This window comes from Patella vulgata, chromosome 4, assembly GCF_932274485.2.
Source record: "Patella vulgata chromosome 4, xgPatVulg1.2, whole genome shotgun sequence".
Classification (NCBI taxonomy): domain Eukaryota; kingdom Metazoa; phylum Mollusca; class Gastropoda; family Patellidae; genus Patella; species Patella vulgata.
The window spans coordinates 21992433-22019730 of NC_065882.2; the positions used below are offsets into that span (position 1 = coordinate 21992433).

General features: G+C 34.9%; 1 protein-coding gene across 5 annotated transcripts in view; it reads left to right on the top strand.

The window, feature by feature from the left end:
• Nucleotides 1–27298, top strand: part of LOC126818092 (small conductance calcium-activated potassium channel protein) — a 112422-nt gene that overhangs the window by 36622 nt on the left and 48502 nt on the right. The gene's annotated exons all lie outside the window — the stretch shown is intronic.

A 27298-nucleotide genomic window follows, 5' to 3' on the forward strand; every position in this document is an offset into this window, starting at 1 on the left:
CAGACATGTTCTATCGGTGCCATGTCCGGAGACATGGCTGGCCAGTCCAAGACATTGATGTTGTTAGCAGCCAGGTAGTCCATACTAAAACGGGCGGTATGCGGACGTGCATTATCCTTTTGGAAGTGTTGTGGGTGCGCTCGAAACATCAGAACAACAATTGGTTGCAAGACATCATCATGTTAGGCTACAGCATCAACACGACCCCTGCAAATGTGTAGGGTGGTCCGGTGATGAAATGTGAAGCCTCTCCACTAAGGCTGGGAATCGATATGAAATTTCAATATCGATTATCGGCAAGAATTTGTCAGCGATTATCGATAATAATCGATTATCATTTTTCCGGAAAAATCTGAACTTTACCGACCTGTTATTTCTGTTGGTCGACACAGGCTACCACTATTTTGTTGTATTTGTTCTTTAACAGTCATGTTTAATAATAGTATTGAATAATAAAAATATTCCAAAACATCTTCAGTCTTTATTACTGTTTATTTAAACACATTATATTTATTAATATTATTATACAATCTGTCAATACTCAATCGTAATAAAAAAAACAAACGAAAGTAAATTGAAGTTATTTATCTTCATTACTAGAAGAGTCCATGAAGGTAGATAAATGTTACATTTATTAGGTTACATTAGTCGGTTCCGTTAAAACCAAAACAATTCCATACCTCACTTTTTGCCTTTCACGGGAAGTCAAAAACGTGTTTTGTATGGGCTGTATCTGACATGATTTAGTAATAAAAGCTGAGTTGATCATTAATAATACAATTAGTTTTATCGTGAAAGCGACGATTTCTCTACAAATCAATCAAGAGCAAAAAAGGGAGATAATTCTAATTTTACTATATATCATGTGCGATTGTCATTGTTCACAATGTGCATGACCTATTTTAACTTCAACTAGTAATAACAACAAAAACAATGAAAATATTAAAATAATGTATTTAATCTTAAAGTTTAGTTTTTTTACAATAATATATATTTAAAATGTGCCAGTTTGTAAGCAGAGGGGGGAAATGGTTGTTGTGTTGACGTTGTGTATTCATTCATTCATTTGCTAATGCCAGACTACGCCAAGTTCAGTCATGTGAAAGTGACCGTAACTTGCCGTCAGAAGGTAAATATGCCGATAATCGATATTTGAATTTCAACATCGATTATCGTATCGCTAAATAACTTCTACCAATTATCGATTATATCGATATTTTTGCACAGCCTTACTCTCCACACCATTACACTTCCCCCACCCCATCGATTCGTTTTGAAGACGCAGCAGTCTGCAAGACGTTCCCAAGAAGTCTCCACCCACGTTGACGGCCATCAGCGTGATAAAGATGAAAGCGACTCTCATCACTTAAGAGCACACTTTGCCAGTCTACTCTTCTCCATGTTTGGTGTTCTTGAGCCCATATCAAATACCGCTGACGGTGATGATCCCTGAGGATAGCTCCAACATAAGGTCGTCGTGCACAGAGTCCTACTTCTCTTAGACGACATCTTACGGTGTTGGCACTTACTGGTCCTTGTCTTCCGACGACTGCTGCACCTGACAATTGAAGTGTCTGGCAATAGCACGTGTAGACATGCCAGCCCTGGACATTCCCATGGCTTCATTCCGTTGATTTTCAGTAAGTCTCGGCATCTCTAGCTCGATTCCTTCACACGTCCAACAACAAATTACGACAGACTGATGTTTCACAGTTCATGTACTGCACATTAAGTTGAAAACATGCTTTTAAAGGGCTCACACACAATGCTGCACGTGAATATTGGGTTTTTCATGTGCATCTCGTGCAATTTTTTTTTGTGCACACGGGCCGATATTTTTTGCGTTTGGGAGCATTGTGTGAAACAATAGTTAATAGTATTGCATAATATTATACATACAAAACCACCTAGTAATAAAATATTGCGGAAAAAAAAGTGATGCGTTTTCCATGGCACTCAGTATATATAACTTGAAGTTCAAGTCAGTAATATTCCTGAATAAATTACTGTCTTGGTTTATTCAATGAATAAACAGATATCATCAGTCAATCGAAATTAGGATTTTTCTACTACGGCCAGTATCAGAAAATGCAGTAGCCAAAATAAGCTGATATGACACCATAGCATTTCTTCATATTGAAAACCCAAATTATTGTTTTTCTCTATCACTTAACTTACAAAGTTTTTACTCATTCGTGGATGATAGACAAGCGGCACAATGATCACATGACAACCATAAGTGAAATTGCTTTATATAACATAAAATTCCGTACAACTATGCCATAGCTTTAAATAATAAGGACAATATTTTTAAAAATAACTCCCTGTCAGCATGTGTAAAAAATAAAAAGGAATAAAACTAAAACACTATTTAAAACTAAATCCAGCAATGCTGGTTTATTGACCTAATTCCAACTGATGCATGTTCCGTGTTGTCGGAAATCAAAAAGCATTGGAGGTCCTGACGCAAAAATATATTATTAATGTCTGTTTCTCGGGATATCCGGTGTTCTATCAGGGATTATTCAATGACTATTTAAATTTAACTAACAACTGGTCAGTGAAACCATAAAATGTATGATCCAATTAAAATATCTACCTAGAACTGGTACGGATCGACCGTCGAAGACGGCCCGAATCCATGCTGAGCGAGATGTCATCATTCGCCACGTGGCTTTTTTGTTATAAGGATAAAATAAAACCAAGTACGAACAATCCAAACCATAAGACAGAATTCGAAGTCCTAAAAAACGTTATAGGCAAAATAGTGTATTCAAGCAAAATAGTGTAATCTTACTGGGCTTGTTATGAATAAACAGCAAGCTTGTTTTGTTTTTTGTACCGAATTATCAAAATTACCGTTAAATGTGCTAATTACTCGGATTATGAACCAGATGGCCGATTCTCACCAAGGTATGACTGTTATTGTAGCCGACAAGCAAGTTGATTGTCAATATTGACGGTATTTTTATTACCGGTATTTTTTCCTGATTATTTCCTTTGAGGGGAGTGAATTTAGACATTGAGGTGAGCAATAAAAAGCGCACCTCCACTGACCTCCAGGAGAGCAAGAGCGATCGGGCTCCTTTTACATGAAGGCCTGCTTAAAAATAGGTGATTTGCAGTATATCCTGAATAAGGAAGACATTGAACAGAATGAGTTGCATCTTATTTAGCATCGATCTGAAATAGGAAACATTTGCTCATGGAGCTTGGATATGGCTAGCTTTGATTGAAAATTTCATATAAGGTGTGGAAGGGGGTGTTTATTCTCTGCACCAAGCCTTGGCGTCAAAATTGTACAGTTGTACTGCTACCACTCCTAGAAGTTATCATAAACTGGGAGACATGTATATATATCTTGACTGGTATTCTCAATAAGCAGATCACTAATTGAGTCTTACAGAGTTACCTTCTATTTGGCATAAAATGCAACTTCCTTCATTATATTAATATGGAGGCTAATTATAAGTTGATATGATTTATACATGTAGCCAGTATTATATAATTAGCTTTGTATAATGTAATGTATCAGAAATTTGATATATAGATATAGATATGGTACTATTTACTTAATTATCAATTAATGATATTCATTATATTTTCCATCATAATTTCTACTAATATCTGATGAACTTTTGACTTTCGTTAATTACATCAACATAATTTATGTAGGATGCTGCTAGTGAGGAGTCAATAGCTTGTATCGGAAATTCACTTGTTTGTGTCTTCAGAATTAAAAACATTTTTTGTGCACATCTAATTGTCTTATTTCTATGCATATTAAAAAGGGATTTATAGATATTGTTTCAATATGTTGTATATAGCTTGTTCTAAAAGCCTGTGGTAATATGTGTAAGCTACTGGGATGATTTTTCTACGACCAATTTAGTTGTTTTGATTATTTAAGTAGCAAAAAGGGAATATTTTATTAATAAATAACTAGGCCTATCCTAAGCCTTAATATTTCAGGTTTTAAGTACAAAATTTAATTTTTTGTGTACACCATGCTGATAAAATGGTACAGACACATGAATTCACAATACCATACCATGAATAAAAACTATGAAATATGAATTTATTTCACCGACAGTGACAAGTTTGAAGTGGAATCTCTGATCAGTACCCAGAGTGAAAATGTGTTTCCTTGAAAAAATCAAAAGCAGGCAACATGTTAAAATTAGTATTGAGCCTCTAGTGCACGATATCAATGAAGTTTGTGCATTTAGCATCTGTTTTTGAGAAACACCTTTACTGCATAAAATGATCAATTATTAACTTTCACATTTTATTTCAGCAGCCATCAGTGGCTGCATGTACATTTTTTAAAGGTACTATCCCTTATTTGAACCGAGTCTCAAAAATAAAAGTCTGAGTATGTATGAAATTTAAACGCCAAAATATAGAGGAATGGTGTATTGACCGTATCTCAAAATTTCAGCTCAAAATATTGAGTCGTTTGGACGTGCACGTCAAAACTGCTTATCCGGACACGTAACCCTTTTAAGATTTTGGGTCAATTTTTTCGTTGGGAGACCTGATAATCGATTCCCGTTCATTGAGAGGTCTATACAGTGAATGACCCAAATGCTGTACTTGATAATGAAAGGTAAATTTCACCTACACATTATTTTTATACAAAAAATGTCTGGTTTTATCTAGACACGCATAATACAGCTTGGGACACCGGTCACCATTTCCAGATGAAGACTGACAGGTTTCAGTTATTTGAAAACTTATCACAAATATTGAGTTAGTTGCTCGGTCTTTAGGTAGAGGATTTTAAGGGATTTTAAAACAAAATTAAACAGGGATTAGCCCTTTAAGGTAAAACTTAGAAAATCTTAGAAATACAATATTTTCTAGCTGTCGTGAACAATTTTACAACACCTGAATATGATAATTTGACTCCTTAGCCACAATATAGTTCTTTGAAATGTCCATAACTTACAAAAAAAAACAGTTGCTGTGGCCCTCTTTTGGGTCTGGAAATGTTCCAGGTCGTGAAAACAAAACAAGTTTCTGTAACGGTATGCTTTTCCTGCCTGATAAACCAAACTGAAGGAAGGAAAAATGGGCAAATTTTATGAATTTAACTGTACATTTGAGGAGAAAGTTGTGTGGTTTATTAGTTATACATGTATATGTACACTATTGATATAAATAGATACTTGTAGTCTATGTTAAAAGTTTATAGTATACTTACAGATCGTGTGTCAAATTTGAGTAATTTTCTTAGATGCTTATGGATTAGAAAATTATTGGTACCCGGTATGTCTACTTGATTTATTATGAATTTGATTAAGCAACTCTTTCTATTCAATATGGAGTTGGATATAGATACGAATAAAGATAATAAGCAATTCTTATTATAATTTATATTTGGTTTCAGACCAAAACCTCTCAAAGAAACAGTTAATGATTGGGATACTGAATTTGGTGTTTGCCATCACCTTTTTAAAAATCATTATTAACCATCTATTGTACTTTATGTAATGGCATATTGGCATGGAAGATTGAATTTAAAAGTGTAGTCTTTATATTGGAAAGCAGAAACATTGATACTTGTACCATACTGAAATAAATGAGAAATATGGACATTATTCTAGAAAACCAGACCTTGTGTGTCAGATAATGTAATAGAGAATCTTACTTGCTGTCAATAGAATGACAGTCTCTCGAATGAATTGGATTGAAAAGTAAACTGATTTGAACAGATCTTGAATTAAAGTACAATTTTAGATTTGATACTTCAATTATTCTCCAATGAGTACCCTTATTTAAAATAGGCCTAAAAATCTGTCAGCATAGTCATTACCATAACATTATTCAGTAGCAATTGAAACAGTAGCAGACTGGCAGTGAGCAATATGCATGTTATAATCAGGTAAAGTTCCAAAAATAAATTTAGTAATCAATGTTGCTTATTTATAACACCCATAAATAGCTATTGTCCAGCATTAAGATATAGGTCATTGAAAGCTATTAATTTTGTTATAACAAACTTCATGAACTGCTATGAAAACATCATCTAATACCGGTGTACTGTTTTCCATTGATTTCAAATAATCCATGCATGTATATATGTGTAATATTTGTTAATTGGTGGAGTGATCCTTTTAAGTTGTGAACAGATCGGCTGGATTAATATTGACAATTTCTCGTTGTGATTTGATATTGTCCCTAAATAGAAACGTACTGTAATCGAAGAATGGAATCAATGTTTATTAATTGACATCAAATAGAACTGGTGGAGGTTAATGGTAAATTTGTTTGTATATATTATGTATGATATGTACTAGCATCAAGGAATGGTATCTGTTGGTCAATAGCTTTTAATGGAATTGAATCTGATTTTCAATAATAATCCATTATCAGTCAGCGTCATTATATATGAGCAACATCTATAATAGATTACTTTGTGTTTGTATAATATTTTTCCAGCTAACTTTTTCTCATAATATTACGAATTTCCATATTTAAAAAAAAAAAATGAAAAAAAGATAGGCATATTCTTGAATATTAGGATTTAGTGTTGTGGTTGGCAGGAGAAAAATTACAAAACATGTAGGTTGAAAATGTGATATAGAGCACCAGATGTGATATAGAGCACTAAAAGATATATTGTGACTCATAGGGCATTTCCTTAATTATTATTACGATCCGTTACTGTAGTGACAAGTATAAAAAATTCCAGGTATTATTTAATCGTTCAAGTGGATTTTGTTGAAAACATACAGATACATGCTGGTTATTCAAGGGCGAATGTGCCTATTTGCATTAGTGTTATTTGATATGTGAATTATCATTTATGTATGTGGGTATTACTTTTTTCTTGGATAATTCTATTTACAACCCAGGTAAAAAACAATACATTTATAAATTAAAATGCCCATATGTAGTAAATATAACAGTGACAAAACTAATAGGTTTTCATTAATTGTGCGATTTTATATTTATAAATTTGCTTTCGAGACAGATTCGTTAATCTGGTATCAATGGAGGTTGATCTGGATATCGGTAAATAATGATACTGCGTGCGATCAATTTTAAGATACATGCATTTATAGTTCAGTGGTACGCACGATAATATATAAACAAATTAAACCCACAAAAAAGACAAATATACTCTTCAAAAAAAAGAAAGCACAGTCCATTTTTCATCATTTTTTTATTTGAACAGGATCGTTCTTTCCATAAATCTTAATTGTTTTTAATGTCGTTATGTAAGGATAAAAAAAAATCATTATTGGTTTTAAACGTAGGGTCACTAATTGTGACAGGTCATACTTTTTGCAGAAATTTGAGTTAACAACTTCGCAAACTTTTCGCATGAAACCCAAGTGTAGAGCCTTTAAAATCCTTCTTGGTTTCAAAATTAGTTGCACGAGCCAAGTGATGCCACATCTAAACGAAGACCAATGCAACAACGCTATTGGTTGTTTACAAGCAGATAAATCCCAGACTGATGTAGCCAGACTGCTGAATTTTTCCCAGAGTACCATTTCTCGCCTTTGGGATAGGTACTATCAGCGAAGTTCAACACGTGACCGCACAAGGTAAGGCCAAACAAGAGTGACCCCACCTGACCTGGATCATCACATCCAGTGAATTTAGCGATTTAATTTTGGACCGAGTCTCGATCATCATTACTAAAGTCGGTACAATAAAATACATAGTCTCAATTATCCATTTCTTGATTTAATCATGAATGAGTGTAAAGCAGCAGATTGGATCCTAATCCAGTAAATATCACAGGCTAGCGATGTCATCGAGAGTTGATTATGGTCTGGATAAGTTAATTAATGTCTAATTAACAATTTAGATAACATTTCAAGCCTATAGATAGACCTGCAATAGGCAGATTTAGCTCTTACATAATATATGTTTAAATCACCTTTCAGTCAATTTCTCTCCCTGTATCTGCAGATTTTAGCCTCTTCAAATTAGATTTGTTGCGATAATTAGAATTTTACTGATATTCGTACAAATTTACCAAAGTAGTTAGAAAGCTATGTCCTAAACGTACAAAAACACCTTTGCTATTCTCAGTTACATACCTATGTGAAATTTGTCACAATTGAGTTTCACAGTATCAGAATTAAATGATAGACACCTTTTTGACAAAAAGATTGTTGTATACATAGAGTATTTATAAATCGGTTGATTGTAAGGCTGCTATACATATGTGGAATTATCGTGGAAATCAGTTGCTTAATATAGAAACAAAAACATTCTTTACATATTCACATAGTTTGTTTTTAAAATTGAATATGACAATGACAATGGAGAACAAATTAGATTTCTACAAGCGAAAAAATTGAGCAATTTAATTTAACAAATTATTGTTCTGCCCACATGTTTATTTAATCATTATTATTCTGTAAAAATTATATTTTAATTACAAAAACCAACTTATCAAACATTCTGAAATAGAAACTAGATTTTTAAAAAATCATTTCAAACATGATAATTATAGACTTGATGTCTCTTAAACTGAAGTATGTGTAGCTATATTTATTTATTCAATTTATTGCTTCAGAAATTATTACTTTTTTGTTAAGCTAGTTCTGAAGTTTCATGTAAGTAATTAATTATATAAAAAGACTTCATGTCTCCTGAATTATTTGTAGGTAGGTATATTTATGAAAAAAAGGAAATAATTTATCTTAAATCCCCTACTTTCTTGACCTGTATGTGTGTTTAATTTTCATAAGCCCGACAAAAATTATAGTTTAAGTGACATGTTGGGTTTTTTTAAACTTAAAGTAGCTAAGTCTCTAACTCAATATCATCAAAAATCTTCGACATTGAAAACACGAATTATTTGTCAAATCAAATCAACATTGGTCTTGTGATCTTACAGGGAAAAAATGGGCTCCTGATATCCAATATTCAAGATAAAATAAACATTTTACCATTGGTACACGAATCGTGTACCATAATGCGTTTCAGCGCCATTTGGAACAAGGGACACGAAGAACAAGGCTAGACATATTGCACAAGTCATGTCAAATGGTGACGCTATATTTTTATCTGGAGAGCATGAGCAATAAATACCATTGGTGTAGACTGGAAAAACCAGATGCTAAAGATTGCCATTCCCATGAGCCTTCTGGCGTATTTTACCGAACGTAACTGATTAGAAATTACAGTAAAAACAGAAACGATTGAATGTAAATCAGTTTATATACATTCATATTACATTATTATATGCGTTGCGACCCATTTTTATACGCCCACATTGAAATGTGGTCGTATATTGTCGTCGCCCCCGTCCGTCCGTCCGTCCGTCCGTACGTCTGTCGGTCCGTCTGTCTGTCGGTCCGTCCGTCCGTCCGTCTGTCCGGCGTCCACAATTGCTTGTGGACACTCTAGAGGCCAAAGTTAATATCCGATTGACCTTAAATTTATACACAGAGTTTAAGGTCATGAGACGAAGAAACCTATTGATTTTCAGCGATTACCGATAACTACTGCCAGAGTTATAGCCCTTGATCAGTTTGAAAAATCTTGTGGACGCTCTAGAAGCTAAAGTTAATATCCGATTGACTTTAAATTTATACACAGTGTTTAAGGTTATGAGATGAAGAAGCCTATTGATTTTCAGCGATTTTTGATAATTACTGCCAGAGTTATGGCCCTTGATCACTTCAAAAAATCTTGTGGACGCTCTAGAGGCCAAAGTTAATATCCGATTGACCTTAAATTTATACACAGTGTTTAAGGTCATGAGACGAAGAAGCCTATTGATTTTCAGCGATTTCTGATAATTATTGCCAGAGTTATGGCCCTTGATCACTTTAAAAAATCTTGTGGACGTTCTAGAGGCCAAAGTTAATATTCGATTGACTTTAAATTTATACACAGTGTTTAAGGTCATAAGACGAAGAAGCCTATTGGTTTTCAGCGATTTCCGATAATTACTGGCAGATTGTCAACGAATTTCAATGATTTCCGCTCTAAAGGCTTAAGTTATTATCCGATTGACTTCAGATTGATACACAGAGTTTAAGATCTTGAGACGAACAAGTATATTGATTTTCAATGAATTTTTATGACTTGAACAAATCCATGATATTAAAAGTTTTGTATACAAAACGTTAGCATGGGGCAGAACTTTATAAAAACCAAACAAATTCTAATGGTTTTCTGATAATTACTTCATGAGTTGTTGCTCTTAATCAGATTTTAGTGTATTATAAATGTTTCATTACCGAAAAAAGTAAGAATATGCAACAACTCTTGTTGACTGCCCGGACGATTTAGCTGCTGTGGGCGTATGTTTCGTTGCCTGGCAACCTATCTTTGTCAATTTCTAGGCCCCAAATATTAGCGATTTAGCTCCTTTAAGTGTGCTCTAATTTAATCAAGAGTCTATTTTTGTATTTCCAGTATAGTTATATTTTACTATTTACCGATCATTCTCAATTGAAATTGTAATATGTCTCCACATTTCTGATGCTAGTTTGATGGTTTTTGGCATTTTTTCAAGCATGTATGCAGCGGAAGATTGATCGCATGTAAAGCTGAACCAACAGACGACAATAACGAATGCTGTTGTGTTTTTCTGTGTGCAGTCTTGTTCCATATTTTCCTATTTTGTTGATGATAATATCACCTCCATGAGGGTAACCATAACAACAGATACAAAATTCTGAAAGTAAAGATGTTAAGACTAAATCAACTTCATGTATTAATTTTTGCTAACTCCTTTAATTGCGCTATTTATTAACTTCTTATGTCAGGATTTATGACTGCTAATATTTTCTCAGTGGGGAAGAATAAAATGAAATATGTAAATTAGAGACAGAATTTTCGATCATTATTTATGTATCTGACAGTTTCACAACAAGTACAAATTTATGGCACCTAGTAAGACTCGATAGTGATTATTTTATATATCAATGGCGAAGGAAAACAAAGCGCCAAGGTTTTATATTTGTCTCATTGAGGATGGAGAGTTAAACAACCCAAAGATGCTGTACTATTTCATTTAAAGGGGTGGATCTAAGATAAATTTTAATGAATGAAAGTTCTGGTTAATTTGAGGGGAAAGATTCCTGCAAACCATTATCCTAGTCCTGTGCATCTATCTGGAGTGCTGTCCATCTACAATTTCTTGTTTATAGTTTGATAAAGAAGCCCGTCAAAATTTCTGTCAGTGACTACCGTAGTTATTGCCCTTGCCCACTTTGTAGAAACATGTGTGAATCTTATCTCTTGTGCCAAGATTTCACTATAAAGTGAAGTTTTTATGTCCAGCGTTTCTTGTTGTTGATTTTCTTGTGTCGGTAAATGTCCAGCCCACAGTCATGCCAAAAATCACATTTCAGCTGCATTATGTCTCGCCAGGACTTACAGTCAAACCTGTTGTGCTTTCTCATTTGTCTCAGTATTCCAGTAGATCTAGTATAAAACTATCAAAGGAAATCCAAAATATGTACACTTATTACTAACATGTGGAATGAATAAGAGAAAGATTGGCAGAAAGTTACCAGAAGATAGTATTCATCTTGCCAACTAGGCCATCCTGCAGTGGTTTATTGTACTCTCTTTATAACTGAGGGAACCTGGTGTGGTCAAGAAGGTTATAGTCTCTGCCTATTCTGATATTTGGGGATGTATATATGATGACATGTTAATTTGTAAGAAATATGATAAAAGTTCAAATTGTTATACATGTATATATGTTGAAATGTTAAATTGTGAGAGATATGCTTTGGGAAGAAATAAAAGAATATGATCAATGGGAGAATAGTGGATATATGTAATATCAACTGCTGTCGCATGGATACACCAGTTTAAATCTTACTTGATGGTAGTACAACCTTCTTTAATGGTTTGCCTGATCTAGAAGTTTTGGTTGCACCCACATTAACAAAGACAGCTTTGTCCGGCAGAATTTATAAATATTTTAAGTCTAATAATATTATAGATTTACCTATATCAGCAGAAAACAGGGCCCTTATTCCAAAAACTTAAACTAAGATACAATCGAAATTTTAAGAAATACTGCAATTCGATTGGCTGACCAGTAAAATCAATTTGCATATATCCAATGAAGTTGCAGTATTTCTTAAAATTTCGGTTGTAACTTATAGTTTAACCCTTTCACTGCGTATACCCGGTAGTACCGGGTATTATAAAATGTCGGTAAAATGCGCGTACCAGGTATTCCCGTGTACTCAGTAAAGCCCTCGCTAAAATTAGTACCGTAACTGCAAGTGCCATCTATTGTATTTTCTATACACTAGAACATATTTCCACGTGTTTCAAATCGGCAAACCGTAAAATGGCGGAGTGCATAGTGACAACGTAGACAATGCACTCTCGACGAAGTCGTGAATGACGTCTTGCTGACCAACACATGGACAATTTCGAGGCGGGTGATACACATAATTCGTTTCCAGTTACTTGATAATGATAGTAGTCAGGACAGTGATTGGTATTATGAAGTGTGTGATTTGTTGCGCGACGTTCCGCCCATGGCTAGCTATGTCTCCCGTGCATGATGAACAATCCCAATGTGAACTCGATAGCCCTGTGTCTGCAGTAGATTCTGACAATAATTCTGATGTTGATAATAATGCTGGCCTGCTGGATCGTAAAAGACGTAGGCAATTCCTGAGTCCCGAACGTGTAGATCTATTGACTGACTATATTGATAATGATATGGGACTTGGGAGTGAAAGTGAAAGTAAAAACAAGGTATTGCAATCCGCACGTGGTCATGGCAGCGGGAGACGTGATGCGCGTGTTCGTGGTGGCATTGCTCATGGCTGCTATTGATATTTTTGTTCATATTATATATCTTTATCAAAATCCAGTGAAAAAAACAATATCTCATAAGTATTTCATGGAGAAAAATTCGTTTTCGTGTTAGCTTTAGTGAGAAATGAGAAATCCAAAATGGCCGCCATGACGTCACGTGACTACATTATTATGCAAATTTCCAAAATTCTATTTTTTCCTCTTAGCCCAACCTCATGCCCATCCCAACAGACAAAAAGATTTTTCATAAAAGCTTCCATAAGTACTGCTTGGCATTCAGTTCCAACCTCCCTTTTTTCCTCAAAAAAGGGTCTAGCACAGGCAGTGGATTTACGTCTAGCATTGAAAGGGTTAAGTTTTTGTGAATAAGGGCCCTGAGTAATAAGGACAGCAAATGTATCGGATAATTTTTTTAAAGTTAGTTTAGAATCACATCGTAAAGTTTTGATATAGTTTAACACAATAGACACATCCCATGGCACACATTATTTAAGCCAGGTTTCATGCTGTTGGTCGCCAAAGTCGCAATTTGCAATAAAAATTTGATTTTGGCGATAACAATTTACGGTATTGGCGATTCTTTTTGTTACTGGCAGAAACAAATCTTAAAATTCTAATCATATCCTAGTTTAACCATTACATTGAGAGTCAATCACGTGGCGGGCATACTATAAATCAATCGTGTCAATGAGTAATGCTTACCAATTGTCTGTGATTAATTGATTATTTGATGTTTCATTTTGTCTTAAAAAAAAAAAAATGGCCAGCAATTAAATATCTTGATAGTTGAATTCCGTTTACTGTTTCTTCATACGGCATGTAAAATATAGAAGCATGCCTAATCGGATATTTTTATACGCCCACATTTTCATGTGGACATATATTGTCGTTGCCCCTGTTCACAATTTGTTTGTGGGGACTATACAGGTCACAATTTTTATCCAATTTTGACGAAACTTGAAATATAGGCCTATCCCCCAAAGATCTCGGTTCCTTTCGATATTGGCATGTATTGGACCATAACTTCATGGATTATGGCCCCTGATTTTTAGCTTGTGGACATTCTAGAGGTCACAATTTTGCCTGTTTATAACCAAAAGATCTTGATTCCTTACGATATTCACGCATATCGGACCGGAACTTTCTGAATTATGGCTCCTGATTGTATGAAAAATAACATTTTTAGCTTGTGGTCCCGCTAGAGGTCACAATTATTATCGGATTTAAAAAAACATTTGTATATATCACTGTTGGTTGAATTCAAATTACGTGAAAATCGGACTAAAACTGCCGGACAAAATGGCCGCCCCTCGTACACATATAATGTAAACATATGGTATATATCAAGGTTGTGGACCCTCTAGAGGTCACAATTTTAATCCGATTTTGAGGAAACTTGAAATACATGTTTATAACCAAAAGATCCTGGTTCTTTTCGATATTCGCGCATATCAGACTGTAACTGCCTGAATTATGGCCCTTAATTGTACGAAAAATCTCTTTTTAGTTTGTAGTCCCTCTAGATTATCTGATATAAAAAAAAACATGCGAATATATCACCATTACACATTTCGTGAAGATCGGACCAAAACTGCCGGACAAAATGGCCACCCCTTGTACCCAAAATGGTCCATCTTGGGTTGAAATGTCATCCTTGTTATCTGAATAAAGACATTCCTATTTAACTGCAAGTCAGATTCAAAAAATGTCTGTTCAGGTAATCTGCATGGATGTTGTCCAACCGTGGTATGTGAACAGGTGACAGATAAATTTTCCTGTATAAAGCCCAAAGTCCATATTTCTCTGGCTAGTAAATCTATACTATTCAAAAAAAGTAGGGGATATTTGATTTTTAAGTGTTATTAAAGTCACCTAATGAAACTGACAAAGAAACAAATGACAAAATGAAATGAAGTTCACATTCATCGATTTATTCCAAATGATCGTTAGACTAAGTAAGGCACAGACTGACCATTATAAGGGTAAAATGATACCCGGGGTCAAACAGCAAAGTTACCACAGCATCACAACCAAGTCAGTAACGGGTAAATCCTCCTCTGTTTGCCAAACAAGCATTGATCCGACGTGGCATACTCCTAATGAGACGTCTAAGGTCATTTTGGTCCAGATTGTCCCATTCCTGTTGCAACGCAGCAGCAAGTTCTTGGACATTGGCAGGACGTTGTTGACGTTGACGTAACCTCTGTCCAAGCATGTCCCAGACATGCTCGATGGGGGAGAGGTCGGGACTCAGTGCTGGCCAAGGTAATGTGGTGATGTTCTGTTGTTGGAGGTAACCTGTAACGATCCTGGCCCTGTGACATCTTGCGTTGTCATCCTGGAAGATGAAACGGCGGCCATGACGTCGTGCGAACGGCACAACATGGACTGCCAAGATGTTGTCCCGGTAGTACTGGCCTGTAACACGCCCTGCAACAACATGTAAAGCCGTTCTTCCAGCAACAGTGATGCCTCCCCACACCATAACAGAACCACCCCCAAATCGATCATGTCTGATGACGTTAACGTCTTGGAAGCGCTCGTTTCGACGACGCCACACCCTCCTACGTCTGTCCAAAAAATCAACAGTGAACCTTGACTCATCTGAAAACATCACACTGCTCCAGCGTCGATTATCCCAGTGTTGACGATCCCTACACCAACGACGTCTTGCCTGAATGTGATGATCTCTCAAACAAGGGATCACGCGAGGACGTCGGGCGCGAAGGTGACCCATATGCAGTCGATTCCGAATCGTCTGGCCACTCACTCTCACACCAGTGTCTGTTTGAAGACGAGCGCTGATCTGATTTGCTGTGATGACACGATTTCTCAAGGCCAAGGTACGGATAAATCGATCCTAGGCTTGAGTTGTCGCCCTTGGTAAACCTGAGCGTGGTCTGTCCTGTACAGATTGTGTATCACAGTATCTGGACCATAGCCTGCTTATGACAGACTGAGAAACCTTCATCGTCCGCGTCACAACCGCCTATGTTGTGTCGATCTGTAGCATGCCAAGGGCACGTAACCTTTCATTTTGGGTAAGCCGACGCATATCAAAATTTGTTTTCTGGTCACTAAAACAATTAAACTGATGTTTCCACCCTGGAATTCAATGCCACAATGACTGTAACATTCAAAGTCAGAGTCGTGCAAATCTTGGGTTGGACCCCCATGATGATCCCAAGCATCACCTGCATTCCATGCGGTAGCTATTGGTGCGTTTGGGCGTCACATGTAACTGGAAATGTTTCTTCTGTTAGGTTCTATAGTGACTTTTTTCGTAGTCATTTGCATATTTTAGTATTATGCCCCCAAAATCAAATATCCCCTACTTTTTTTGAATAGTATAGTTCTACAGAGTGCCCATGTGCAGTAGCGGATTATCAGTGAGGCTGATGAGGCTGCAGCCTCAGGCCCAAAGATTTTGTAAAAAAATGTTTTTTAGACTTGTCTGATACGATTAAAAACGCATAGACAATGAATGTTAGGGGGTGGGGTTTAGGCCCAACGGGATTCAACATAGGCCCTGACCCGAAATTAATTAGGCCCACGCCATTTTAAATAGGCCCTATTGTTTGGAGATCTGATCTTATTGTACGACAAATTTCAATAGTTATAACTAATATTTTAATAATATTATAACCTCAGTAGCGAATCTCGTTTTTAATGTTAGCAACTACCTTGGCTCTAACTTTAAAAACTAAATAGGCCCTCCAGCAACTGCCGCCTCAGGCCTTGGTGGAGCTTAATCCGCCACTGCCCATGTGATGTAAGCAACTGCTGACTTGTAGTTGATCTGTACATGTATGTGATTGTACATTAAAGATGCAAGAGTTAACAAGGCAAAGTGAACTGCTTTCAGTTCTAGTAGGTTTATGTGAGACTGGGCCTCTGCATGGGGCAGAACTAACAGCCAAACAAATCCCAATGATTCTCTGATAATTATAATGAGTTGATACTCTGAATCAGATTTTAGTGTATTATAGATATTTCATTACCGACAATAGAAAAAATATGAGACAACTCTTGTTGACTGCTCGGACGACTTACCTGCTTGGTGTATTTTTTGTTCCCTGGCAACCTATCTTTCAGTATATATTGATCTGGAGATTCAATATCCTCCTTGTCACAGGTATCAACATCACTGTGTTCGTGGTGATATTCAGAAGAACCACTGTTTTAGCTGTCATCGTAAACACCATTGAATTGTTTTCAGAGTTTATTTTTCTTGACTTGCTCTGCAGTGCTGGGTCATCAATAAAGCTATCATTTCCAATCTGTTTACCAAGAGCTGATTTTATTTCTTCAACGGAATTAATAATTTGTCCTAATTCCCATGCTGAATGAAGAAAAATAATATTTTCTTCCGACAAAACACTGGGTGCTGCATCTTGGGCCTCATTTCCATTGAGGCGGATGTGACGGTACTAGATAAAGTTGGTTTGCTATTAGAACGAAGCCAACAAATAGGCAAACCTTGAGCTAATGGGTGCTCTGGATGTCCAAGACTACCTAGCTGGCTGCACATGTAATGGCTCTCTGAGTTTTTGGATAATATATCATAAAGTGGATTAATTTGTGGATTAATACTCGGCATACTGTTGTATTACACTATAGAGCTTTGTTTGTGTCTATTCCCATGAAATTTGGATATATAACTTTGGATATATTTAAAGATTTATGTCTTACATTAAGAATTTTATTGTGAATTTTACTTTCTGTGTTATTTTCCTGAACCTTACTCAGAACTCTACTCATTATAGTGACTACAACTTGCAAATTAATCACTGGCCAGACTCATTTAATCACACCTTGACTGAACATTTAATGATCTCTTACTCACCTGCTGATCTGCTGACTTACAGGGACATATCAAAAAGTGTTAAACTATCCAGTGAACTGTTTTCTCACATGAAATCTTTAGATATTTTAAAGCGTTTTCGTGGAAAACGTGGTGGCTCAAAAAAAAAAATAAAACAAATGTAAAACATGTACCCTACGATCACGAGGAAAAGGACTTACATGCCAAGAAAGAAACCAAGTTTAAACCCAAACTACACGTTGCCCTTCTAAATGCACGATCTTGTCGCAATAAAGTTTTTGACATTGCTGATTTAATTATTGATGACAAAATAGATGTTTTGTTTTTGACAGAGACATGGCTAAAAGCCGAAGGTGACGACTCCAGAATATCTGAACTTACACCTACCGGATATTCCTTTATTAATGCACATAGATCAACTGGTACCGGTGGTGGTATCGGAGTTCTATTTCAATCTTCTCTTTGCCTTGAAAGACTACCTAATTACCAAACTTTTAAAACTTTCGAAAGCCTTAACCTAAAAATCAGCTCTTACAACACATGCGTTCATGCGATTTGTTTGTATCGCCCACCCTCATCTAGTAAAAACAGATACAAAATATCTGACTTTGAAGAAGAATTATCTGTTCTTTTATCAACAACATCAAAAACCAATTCTGTTATTTTAGGTGACTTTAATATTCACTATGACAAACCAGATTGCGCTAGCAGTAGGAGGGTAGTCAAGATTTTAGCCTCGCACAACTATAGTCAACACATTCAGCATACCACACACAAATCGGGTCACATTCTTGACTGGATTCTGACCCCAGAGCCATGTACTCTCATTCAAAGTGCATCAGTTACTGATATTCAAATATCAGATCACTATCTCGTTTCAACCCTATGGAATTTTGAAAAACCGAAGTTGCAGCCAGTTACCATTTCGTTTAGGAAGATTAAATCATTAGACAGGGAAGCTTTCAGCAACGACCTGAAGTCTTCAGATCTCCTATCAAATACACCTATAGAGCTTAACGAACTGTGCGGTAAATTTAATAGCACTTTACTTGCCCTACTTGATAAGCATGCCCCTATTGTGACTAAGAAGGTATATCTCCGGCCTGGCAGGTCTTGGTACAATAAAGATGTTCTCATAGCAAAAGAAGATCGTCGTAAAGCGGAACGAAAATATCGCCATTCTCTGCTAGAAGTCCATCGTCAAATCTACCGAAAAGCAAGAGGTGCATACTCAAAGACAATCAAAGATGCAAAATCCGCATACTGCGTCCAAAAGCTAACGGATGAATTTAAGTCTCCCAATCAGTGTCATAATTTTATGAAATCACTACTTGGTACTACAACTGAGATAATTCTACCAAAATCTGACGATGATGACAATCTTGCAAACTCTTTCTGTCAATTCTTTTCATCCAAAATAAATCAAATACGTGAACAATTAGATCACTCCAGTGAAAATGAAGAAGCTGAAGGCATTACACCTTTTTCAGCCACATGTGGAGATTATCTAACATATTTTGAGTCATTCTCTAACGATGAAATTGAAAAACTTATCAAATCATCTAAGAAGACAACTTGTCTACTCGATCCTCTTCCAACAAATATCCTTGTTGAATATCTTGATCTGCTTCTTCCAGTCATTACTCAGATTGTGAACACAAGTCTTAGTACAGGAGTATTTCCTTTAATATATAAAGATGCCGTTGTAAGACCCCTTATTAAGAAAACTTCTCTTGACCGGAATGTGCTTAAGAATTACAGACCCGTCTCAAATTTGTCATTCCTCTCCAAAATCATTGAAAAGGCAATAAACAATCGACTACAGTCCTTCGTAGTTTCTCGAAATCTTTTAGACAAATTTCAATCTGCTTACAGACCACATCATAGCACTGAGACAACTATCCTTTGTGTGCTAAATGATCTGCTGCGCTCCGTAGATAGTGGTAAACTTGTGTCCTTGACCCTGTTAGATTTGTCTGCCGCATTCGATACTGTCGATCATGAAATTCTCTTAAGAAGACTTTATCAAACTTTTCACATAACTGGTACGGCCTTACAATGGATTAAATCTTATCTTACTGACAGAAGACAGAAGATCATTATAAACAAATCTCATTCCGAGTTTGCAAACCTTAATTGTGGAGTGCCTCAAGGATCTGTTCTTGGACCGTTATTGTTTATACTGTACACACGATGTCTGGGGGATGTTATAGACCAGTTTGATATAAGCCATTTCTCCTACGCTGATGATACACAGTTAATCAGTAAGTTTAAACAAGACAATGCTCATGATTCCTTTGAAAATACCACTCGCTGCTCCAAAGCTGTTAAATCCTGGATGAATAATAATAAATTGAAGTTAAACGATGAAAAAACAGAAGCAATACTTGTTGGAACACCACAGCGTCTCGCATCAACTCCTGATTCTCGTCTTGTAATTTGCGACTCTAGTATTGAATTTGCAACAAGGGTTAAAAATCTAGGTGTTATATTTGATCCGTCTTTAACAATGGAAAAACAGGTTGATCAGTTATGCCGTGTTTGTAATTTTCATCTCCGTAGTATAGGAAACATTCGTCATCTATTGACTACTGCTGCTTGTCATCTTTTGGTGCGGTCTCTAATTTTTTCAAGATTGGACTATTGTAATAGTGCCTTGGCTGGAATATCTCAACATTTATTAAAGCGACTTCAAATAATTCAGAACAACTGTGCCAGAATCATCACAAGAACAGCAAAACGTCAACATATAACATCTGTCCTTAAATCGCTTCACTGGTTACCAATAGAGGCTCGTATAAACTTTAAAATCTTAACACTGGTCTACAAGTCTCAGCATGATTCAGCTCCATCCTATATCACAGATCTTATGCAGCCTTATGTACCAAACCGACCACTCCGTTCACAGAATAATCTATCACTTGTTGTACCTTCAACTAAATTAAAATCTTTTGGTGATAAAGCCTTCAGTGTATATGGTCCACGACTATGGAATGACTTACCTGACAAAATAAAGTGTTCAGAAACAGTTGCTCAATTTCGATCTAGACTTAAGACGCATATGTTCACGATGTATTATCCACAGAAGCCATTAACTTACAGCGCTTAGAGCATGCTCATGGATGGATTAAGCGCTATATAAATGTACATTATTATTATTATTATTATGATGAACATTGATATGTTGGTCTTCAGTCATTGTGAAATGAAATGAAATGAAATGGAGTTTAACGTCCTACTCAGTCATTGTGAAGGACATTTGTTGTTCAGCATCAATTATTAGGAATCGGGACAGTTCTACTGTTGACAAAGAATAGCTTGTCAGAATTTGGGAATGCTGTCGGAGATGACTATGTCACAGGCTGATTATGACTTTTAACGTCTGCACTCCTATCAGTTTCAGCCACTGCTTTATTACTAATAATATTAGTTGCAGTATGAGGGTATTGACTGGAACCATATTAGCTTCTCTCTGTAATAAAAGCTACAGGCATGGGAAGCTGACTGAATAAACCAGAAACATGTCGAGAAAAATAGTTTAAACATAAAACGGTCCTTCTTAGTGCAGCACTAAGACAACTACGAGGAGATTTGGGGCTACACTTTGTTTTAAATAAGTGGTTGTATCTGCATATGTGCTAGATACTGCATATTTAACTGGTCGTCTACAGAAGAGGATGAAGGAATATTATTGATTAGCACTTCTATATGTGCATATAACTTTATAAGTTAATGTTTAATTGAGAAATCAGTACTGGTATATATATATTTGATCAAAATTACATCTCGAAAATTGATTCATTGTTACTTGTTCCATGTTATATTCATTGGGTTGATCCTAGTGCTAACACTGAAAAATACTCAAATTTTTTATTGACATAATATTAATTAGTGTTTAATATAAAGAACAAATAGAGCTTAATCAATAGATTTTATTCATGAAGATACATGCACATAACAGTAAATCTATATGATATTATCTAAATAAATAAGAGATTCTTATATTGGTATGTGTGTGTATGTCATAAAATCCATTATTAGAAGTGTAATGATTATATTAATTTGTCAAAACAATTTTTGAGTTGGGGATGATTTGTAAATAATATTATTTATCAATTAATTTGTCAGTGTTTGAACAAATGTTAATTTATAGTGGATGGTTTTCTTGAAATAATATCTAATTGAATAGCTTCTCTGTATCTATAGAAACTAAAATATCACATATAAATGCAATTATTTTCATAGGCTTTTTATTTCATCATCAGATACTTGGTGGATACATCGAAATTCCATTTCCGGTATAGCCAAAACACCATGTCAAAAGCATTTGATTCAGATGTTTTCATAGATTTCACTAAGAAAGCGTTAGAGGGAAAATCTGTGTACTTTAGTCATCTTTTTCAATAGACTGAATCAAATTGGTTGACGTTAAAGGATAAATTGACTCTATTGATAAATAGATATTTTTCAACCTCAAAAATATTTGATATGTCATTCTAGTGATATTTTAGATTCATAGATTATACAATAGGGGAATGAAAATTACCACACTCAAAACTAGTTATTACTGGCTATTGAGTCACTTGGGCGTCAGTGAGTCTATAATAAATTTAAATGAACCAATTGTTCCTGCTTTACATTAATTTTGTATACTACATGCATTAAGTCTGCAGAAATAAGCACGTTTGTTATAGAAATTATGATCTTATTAACAAGATTTAAAATGTTCTTAAAATTTGTCCAATTGGCAGGAGTCCTTTTAGTACTAAACTCTAGCGACTTCTTATGATTCCATATTAAGGAATATGAGTCAAAAAATAGTTCATTTCCATTCAGTATTTGCAAAGATGTGATGACTTTTAAAATTGTCAACATTCAGCATCTTCTGCAGATGATATAAAACAAGATCTGTGCTACCCATAATATTCATTAAATCTTATGATGGACCTCATTTTAATCCAATTGAATCAAAGCCGGGGAATTATCTAATTGCTTTTGATTCTATAGGGAATTCCGGATGGGACAGATTACTAGAAATGCCAAGAGATGGAAATGGCTAACATAACCCCTATTACCTTTACAACAAATCCATGAATCAAGTCTGGCAATTATTATGTATTCAGTTTGGTTTCGACACCCAAAAAAATATATCAATGGCAATGATCAATATTTGAAGAGTTTTTGAAGAAGTAATATTGCTATATTTTCCCTGCTCTTAGACTATGATTTGTTTCAACTTAAGCCAGACATATTTTACACTGATGACAGCAGAGGTTCATAGTTCAGCTACAGTGGGACAGAAAACATTGATGCTTGAAATATTGAGTAGAAACTGGTCATGAGTAAATCACACAGTCCAACTTTCAATATGATTAGTGAGGAAACTCAATTTGAAGGCTATGGAATTGTTACAATTCTAAAGAGATGAATGTTTTTTAGATATAGAGATAAATCAGTACGAGAGGATTAAATATGTTGAAGAAATATAAACTATTTATAGTGAAAAGGGACAGAGACCTGTTATTCGTAATGTCTGTAAGACCTATTACCATGTCAGTACTGCTTTATAAAATCAAAAATTTGACTAAGGAATGATTTGTTTTTGATCTAACTGAAATTGTTACATAAATGTGTTAATGTCATGATTAAAACATAGTCTCTATCATCCAGAAAAATATTCAACGAATATTAGTCTGGTTGTGTTGTCAACATTTGAGAATAATAGGTCATTGGCTAGATTATCCGGTCTTTTACATTATCATTTACAGTGTCTAAGGGAGGTAACTCGTCTTAAAACAAGATGATGACATCCATGAAATTAATTTAAGAATGCCATTTCAAATAATCCATTTGACTGCATGCCAGTTTAATATCCAATACTCTTAATTCTTTTTATAGTAAAATTTCTCTCTTCATGGGCCGTATCTATGTTTTTTAAAATTAATCCTAATTCGTCGTCACGATTCATGTTTGTTTATATTAATGCAAGAATTATGGGATTAATTGCGGGAAGGGGTGCAACTCTTACTTGACTTGGACAAAGATACTGGATAATCAACCACATTAAAAACCAAACTCTTGGTTACGCATGGGCAATAAACTTTACATCAAATATTTACAACAGTCTCAAATCCTAATTCGTTGTCACGATTCATGTTTGTTTATATTAATGCAAGAATTATGGGATTTATTGTGGGAAGGGGTGCAACTCTTACTTGACTTTGACAAAGATACTGGATAATCAACCACATTAAAAACCAAACTCTTGGTTACGCATGGGCAATGGACTTCACATCAAATATTTACAACAGTTTCAAACCCTCCGTACGTTGAAGACTAGGAGGTTCTGGGTGACCGAGACCAATTAAAACACAGATCCTATTTAGTTTCATATTTTTATTGTTCAAATATCTGTTTTACTGGTCTTTACTACACTAGGATCTGGAAGAGTTGTTATAAAACCCGCGTTCGGGATGATGTGAAGGATTAACCGATGAAATGGTCTGTTATGGCGAGTTTGTGGCGTGAGATGCACGGAACTGTGGGTAACCCACTAGAAACATCATTGCTGATTGGTTTATCAAATGTTTGACATCATAGGGTCACTAGGATCTGGAAGAGTTGTTATAAAACCCGCGTTCTGGATGATGTGAGAGATTAGCCAATGAAATGGTCTGTTATGGCAAGTTTTTGGCGTGAGGTGCGGAACTGTGGGTAACCCACTAGAAACATCAACGCTGATTTGTTAATCAAATGTCTGACATCATAGGGTCAAAAGTCACTTGTATGACCTGACACGACCTTCCACTACAACCAGTCACATCTTAATGTAGTAGAGGCCATCGTAAATATAAAAAAACAAAACGAAATATAGATTTGGATTTTTATTCAGATTGGTTTTAGCTAGGCATTGAGATGCCTCTCAAACAGATTGGGTTCGTTTAGTTTAAGCAATATGCTATTCGTTTGAAAAGGATTGAATAATAGGAAGGCTTGTATAAGATTGGGTTAAACTAAAACTGAAATTCTGACTTGATGGATAGAATGTTACAGAAAATTAAATGATATATATCATATATAATATATAAATATACTTATAGATGAGACCTACATCAGTCTTAAAACAAAATATGTTCTTTGTTTAGGTACAGTATACACAGAGATGATATCATGTTAATGATCATTGGCTCCTCCATTTGTTAATAATGCAATTTGCAGATTTATTAAGTAAACAATATTATTACTAGGCTATATATACTAGGTATACTTCTTCTTAAAACATAAGAATCAGACATATAATATATTTTACCAGTTAAGACCTACGCTGAAGACATTGAATAAAGAAAATAAATGCTATTCAAACTGTTGATGTGTTTTAAGAATACATGCAAATCAAAAGTTCATGTGGTCAGAGGCTCTTAGAGCTGAATGGTTACATCAGGAGCACTTCAGGAAGATTAGTGAAAAACTGTTACAAAGAATATAAATAGCTTTAATTCTCTAATATTTGAATTAACTAAGATATAGTCTGAAACAGTTTTGTATCACATGAATATTCTCTTATTTGAGGAGTTCCAATCAGTGTTGGAAACTCCAGAATCTGATGTTAGTGCGGAGTTCAAAATGAATTTCCTAAAATCCAATGTGTGCATCAGCTATGAACTCTTAACTTTTTGAATGACTTACCAGCTGGTAGGCGTATGTTTCCTTGCCTGGAAACCAATCTTTGTTGTTTCTTAACAGATCTTTGATTAAAGTCCGAATTACTGAGTTAGACTATAAAATATAAAAACTGCAGCCTCAGAATTCTTAGAAAAAAAGTTTTTAAAGGAAGGGCTGATGTACATGAAAATAACAAGTACACATTCAAGTAGTTTGTTTGGAGTACTGGTATCTAATGATATGTCTCTAGGATGGATAACTTAAAATAACTCTGTGTATTAAATATATTTGTTAAGAGTATTTAAAAATATTAATAATTTAATAAGACTATTTTAACTTTATTGCTAATTAGTGTCAGGAATGTGAGGTTCTGGTACAAAAGTAATTAAAACTTTCCTAGATCAACCTATTTTCTAGCCAAACATGATTCACTGTAAATAAAGAATATAAAAGATTTTACAAATAAGTTTGCCATTATAGATTTTGTAAAAAAAAAAGAAAGAAGATATGATTAATTGTTTACTTAAAAACCACAAGAAATTTCAATATGTGGAGTGTGGAGTCGATTTCTTGAAAATATGGTGGATTCGTACAAACCTAAAAAATTGGATATTAAGGAATAAGGATACATTATTCAAGAGCTAAATTTGCTTATTACAGGTCTTTTTTTAGGCCTTAAATGTTGTATAGATTATTAATTAGACATTTATTAACATGACAAGACCATAATCAATGCTTGATACTATCAGATACTCAAGATTTCAACTAGATTAGAACGGTTCGGTCATTTAATAATTTAATTTAAAAATCAAGAAGCAAGGCTTAGCCTCAAATATATCGATATGGTGGTTATGATAATAACCTTGTCAGTACTTAAATTTAAAGATCTATTTAGCAGTGTTGGGTGTAACAGACTGTAACATGCAAGCAGGGTACCCTACCCTTTCATGAATACTTGGTACCACTTTCCATTATGGGACGTCATTGAGTTATTTGATTGTGCTGAATTTAGCTGCTGGACTGTGTATATGACCACTAGGATTGATTGTGCTTGAATTTGATTATTCTTGTAGATTCACTTAAAATAATAACCAATGTTTAATATTGATGAGGTTCTCACAGAAGTTTTGAATTACCGGTAAAAATTTTCTTATACAATGAGGAAAGCAAACAAATTTCTGGTTTCAAAATTGTATTTGAATTTTATGTTGAAAATCATTCTGTTCCTGTTCAACATTTATATGCAGCTTTATTTTGTTTACATAGGATTTTTCCAATGTCAGATTATCTCTTAGTAACTGGAATTATTTTGCTGCAAGCAAAAGATTGAGTCAATTAGTACTAGGAATTGTCTAGTTATTTCAACATATTCGACGCCTTGCGTAGATGAATAAAGAACGCATCAGAGGTTTATAAACTTCTTACAGGATGTATTCTTGTTTTTGTAATACATATGATTAGGTTGATATGTTTGCTAATCCAAGATAGAAATCTTCTTAGGCAACTTGTCATCCTATTTCTTAGCAAGGGTCATTCAATACTAAAACAGAACAATGCAAACATGGAGAACTGTGAAATCCTGATATCTGTATTTCCGTTATGCTTTTTAGAATGTTGATTGAGTTTGATTAGTATTTTCTGAATAGATATGCAGAGATTACAAAGCCTTGAGACACAACAACTCTGCTTTAGATTTCGGCAGAATGTTTAAACTTGGGGTAGATGTTTATTAGATGAATTCAGTGATGACCATTTTCTGCTTAGGCTAGGCAGAGGTAAACAATTTGATTGATAGATGCTTTAATTATATAAAGCCTAATATACATGTAATTAATGAGTGTAATCTCTTTGATATGGGATTGTGGGGGAGAGGGGGGGGGGGGGGCGTGTCACCTACTGTTGACTTGTTGTACCTTATCTGAGAAATAAGAACAAAATTGTTCATCAAATGATGAGTCAAAGTTTGTCCAGACATAGAAAAAGGCTTTATTAACCTAAATACAATTTGTGGCCCATGACAATTTTCAGCAAATGTCA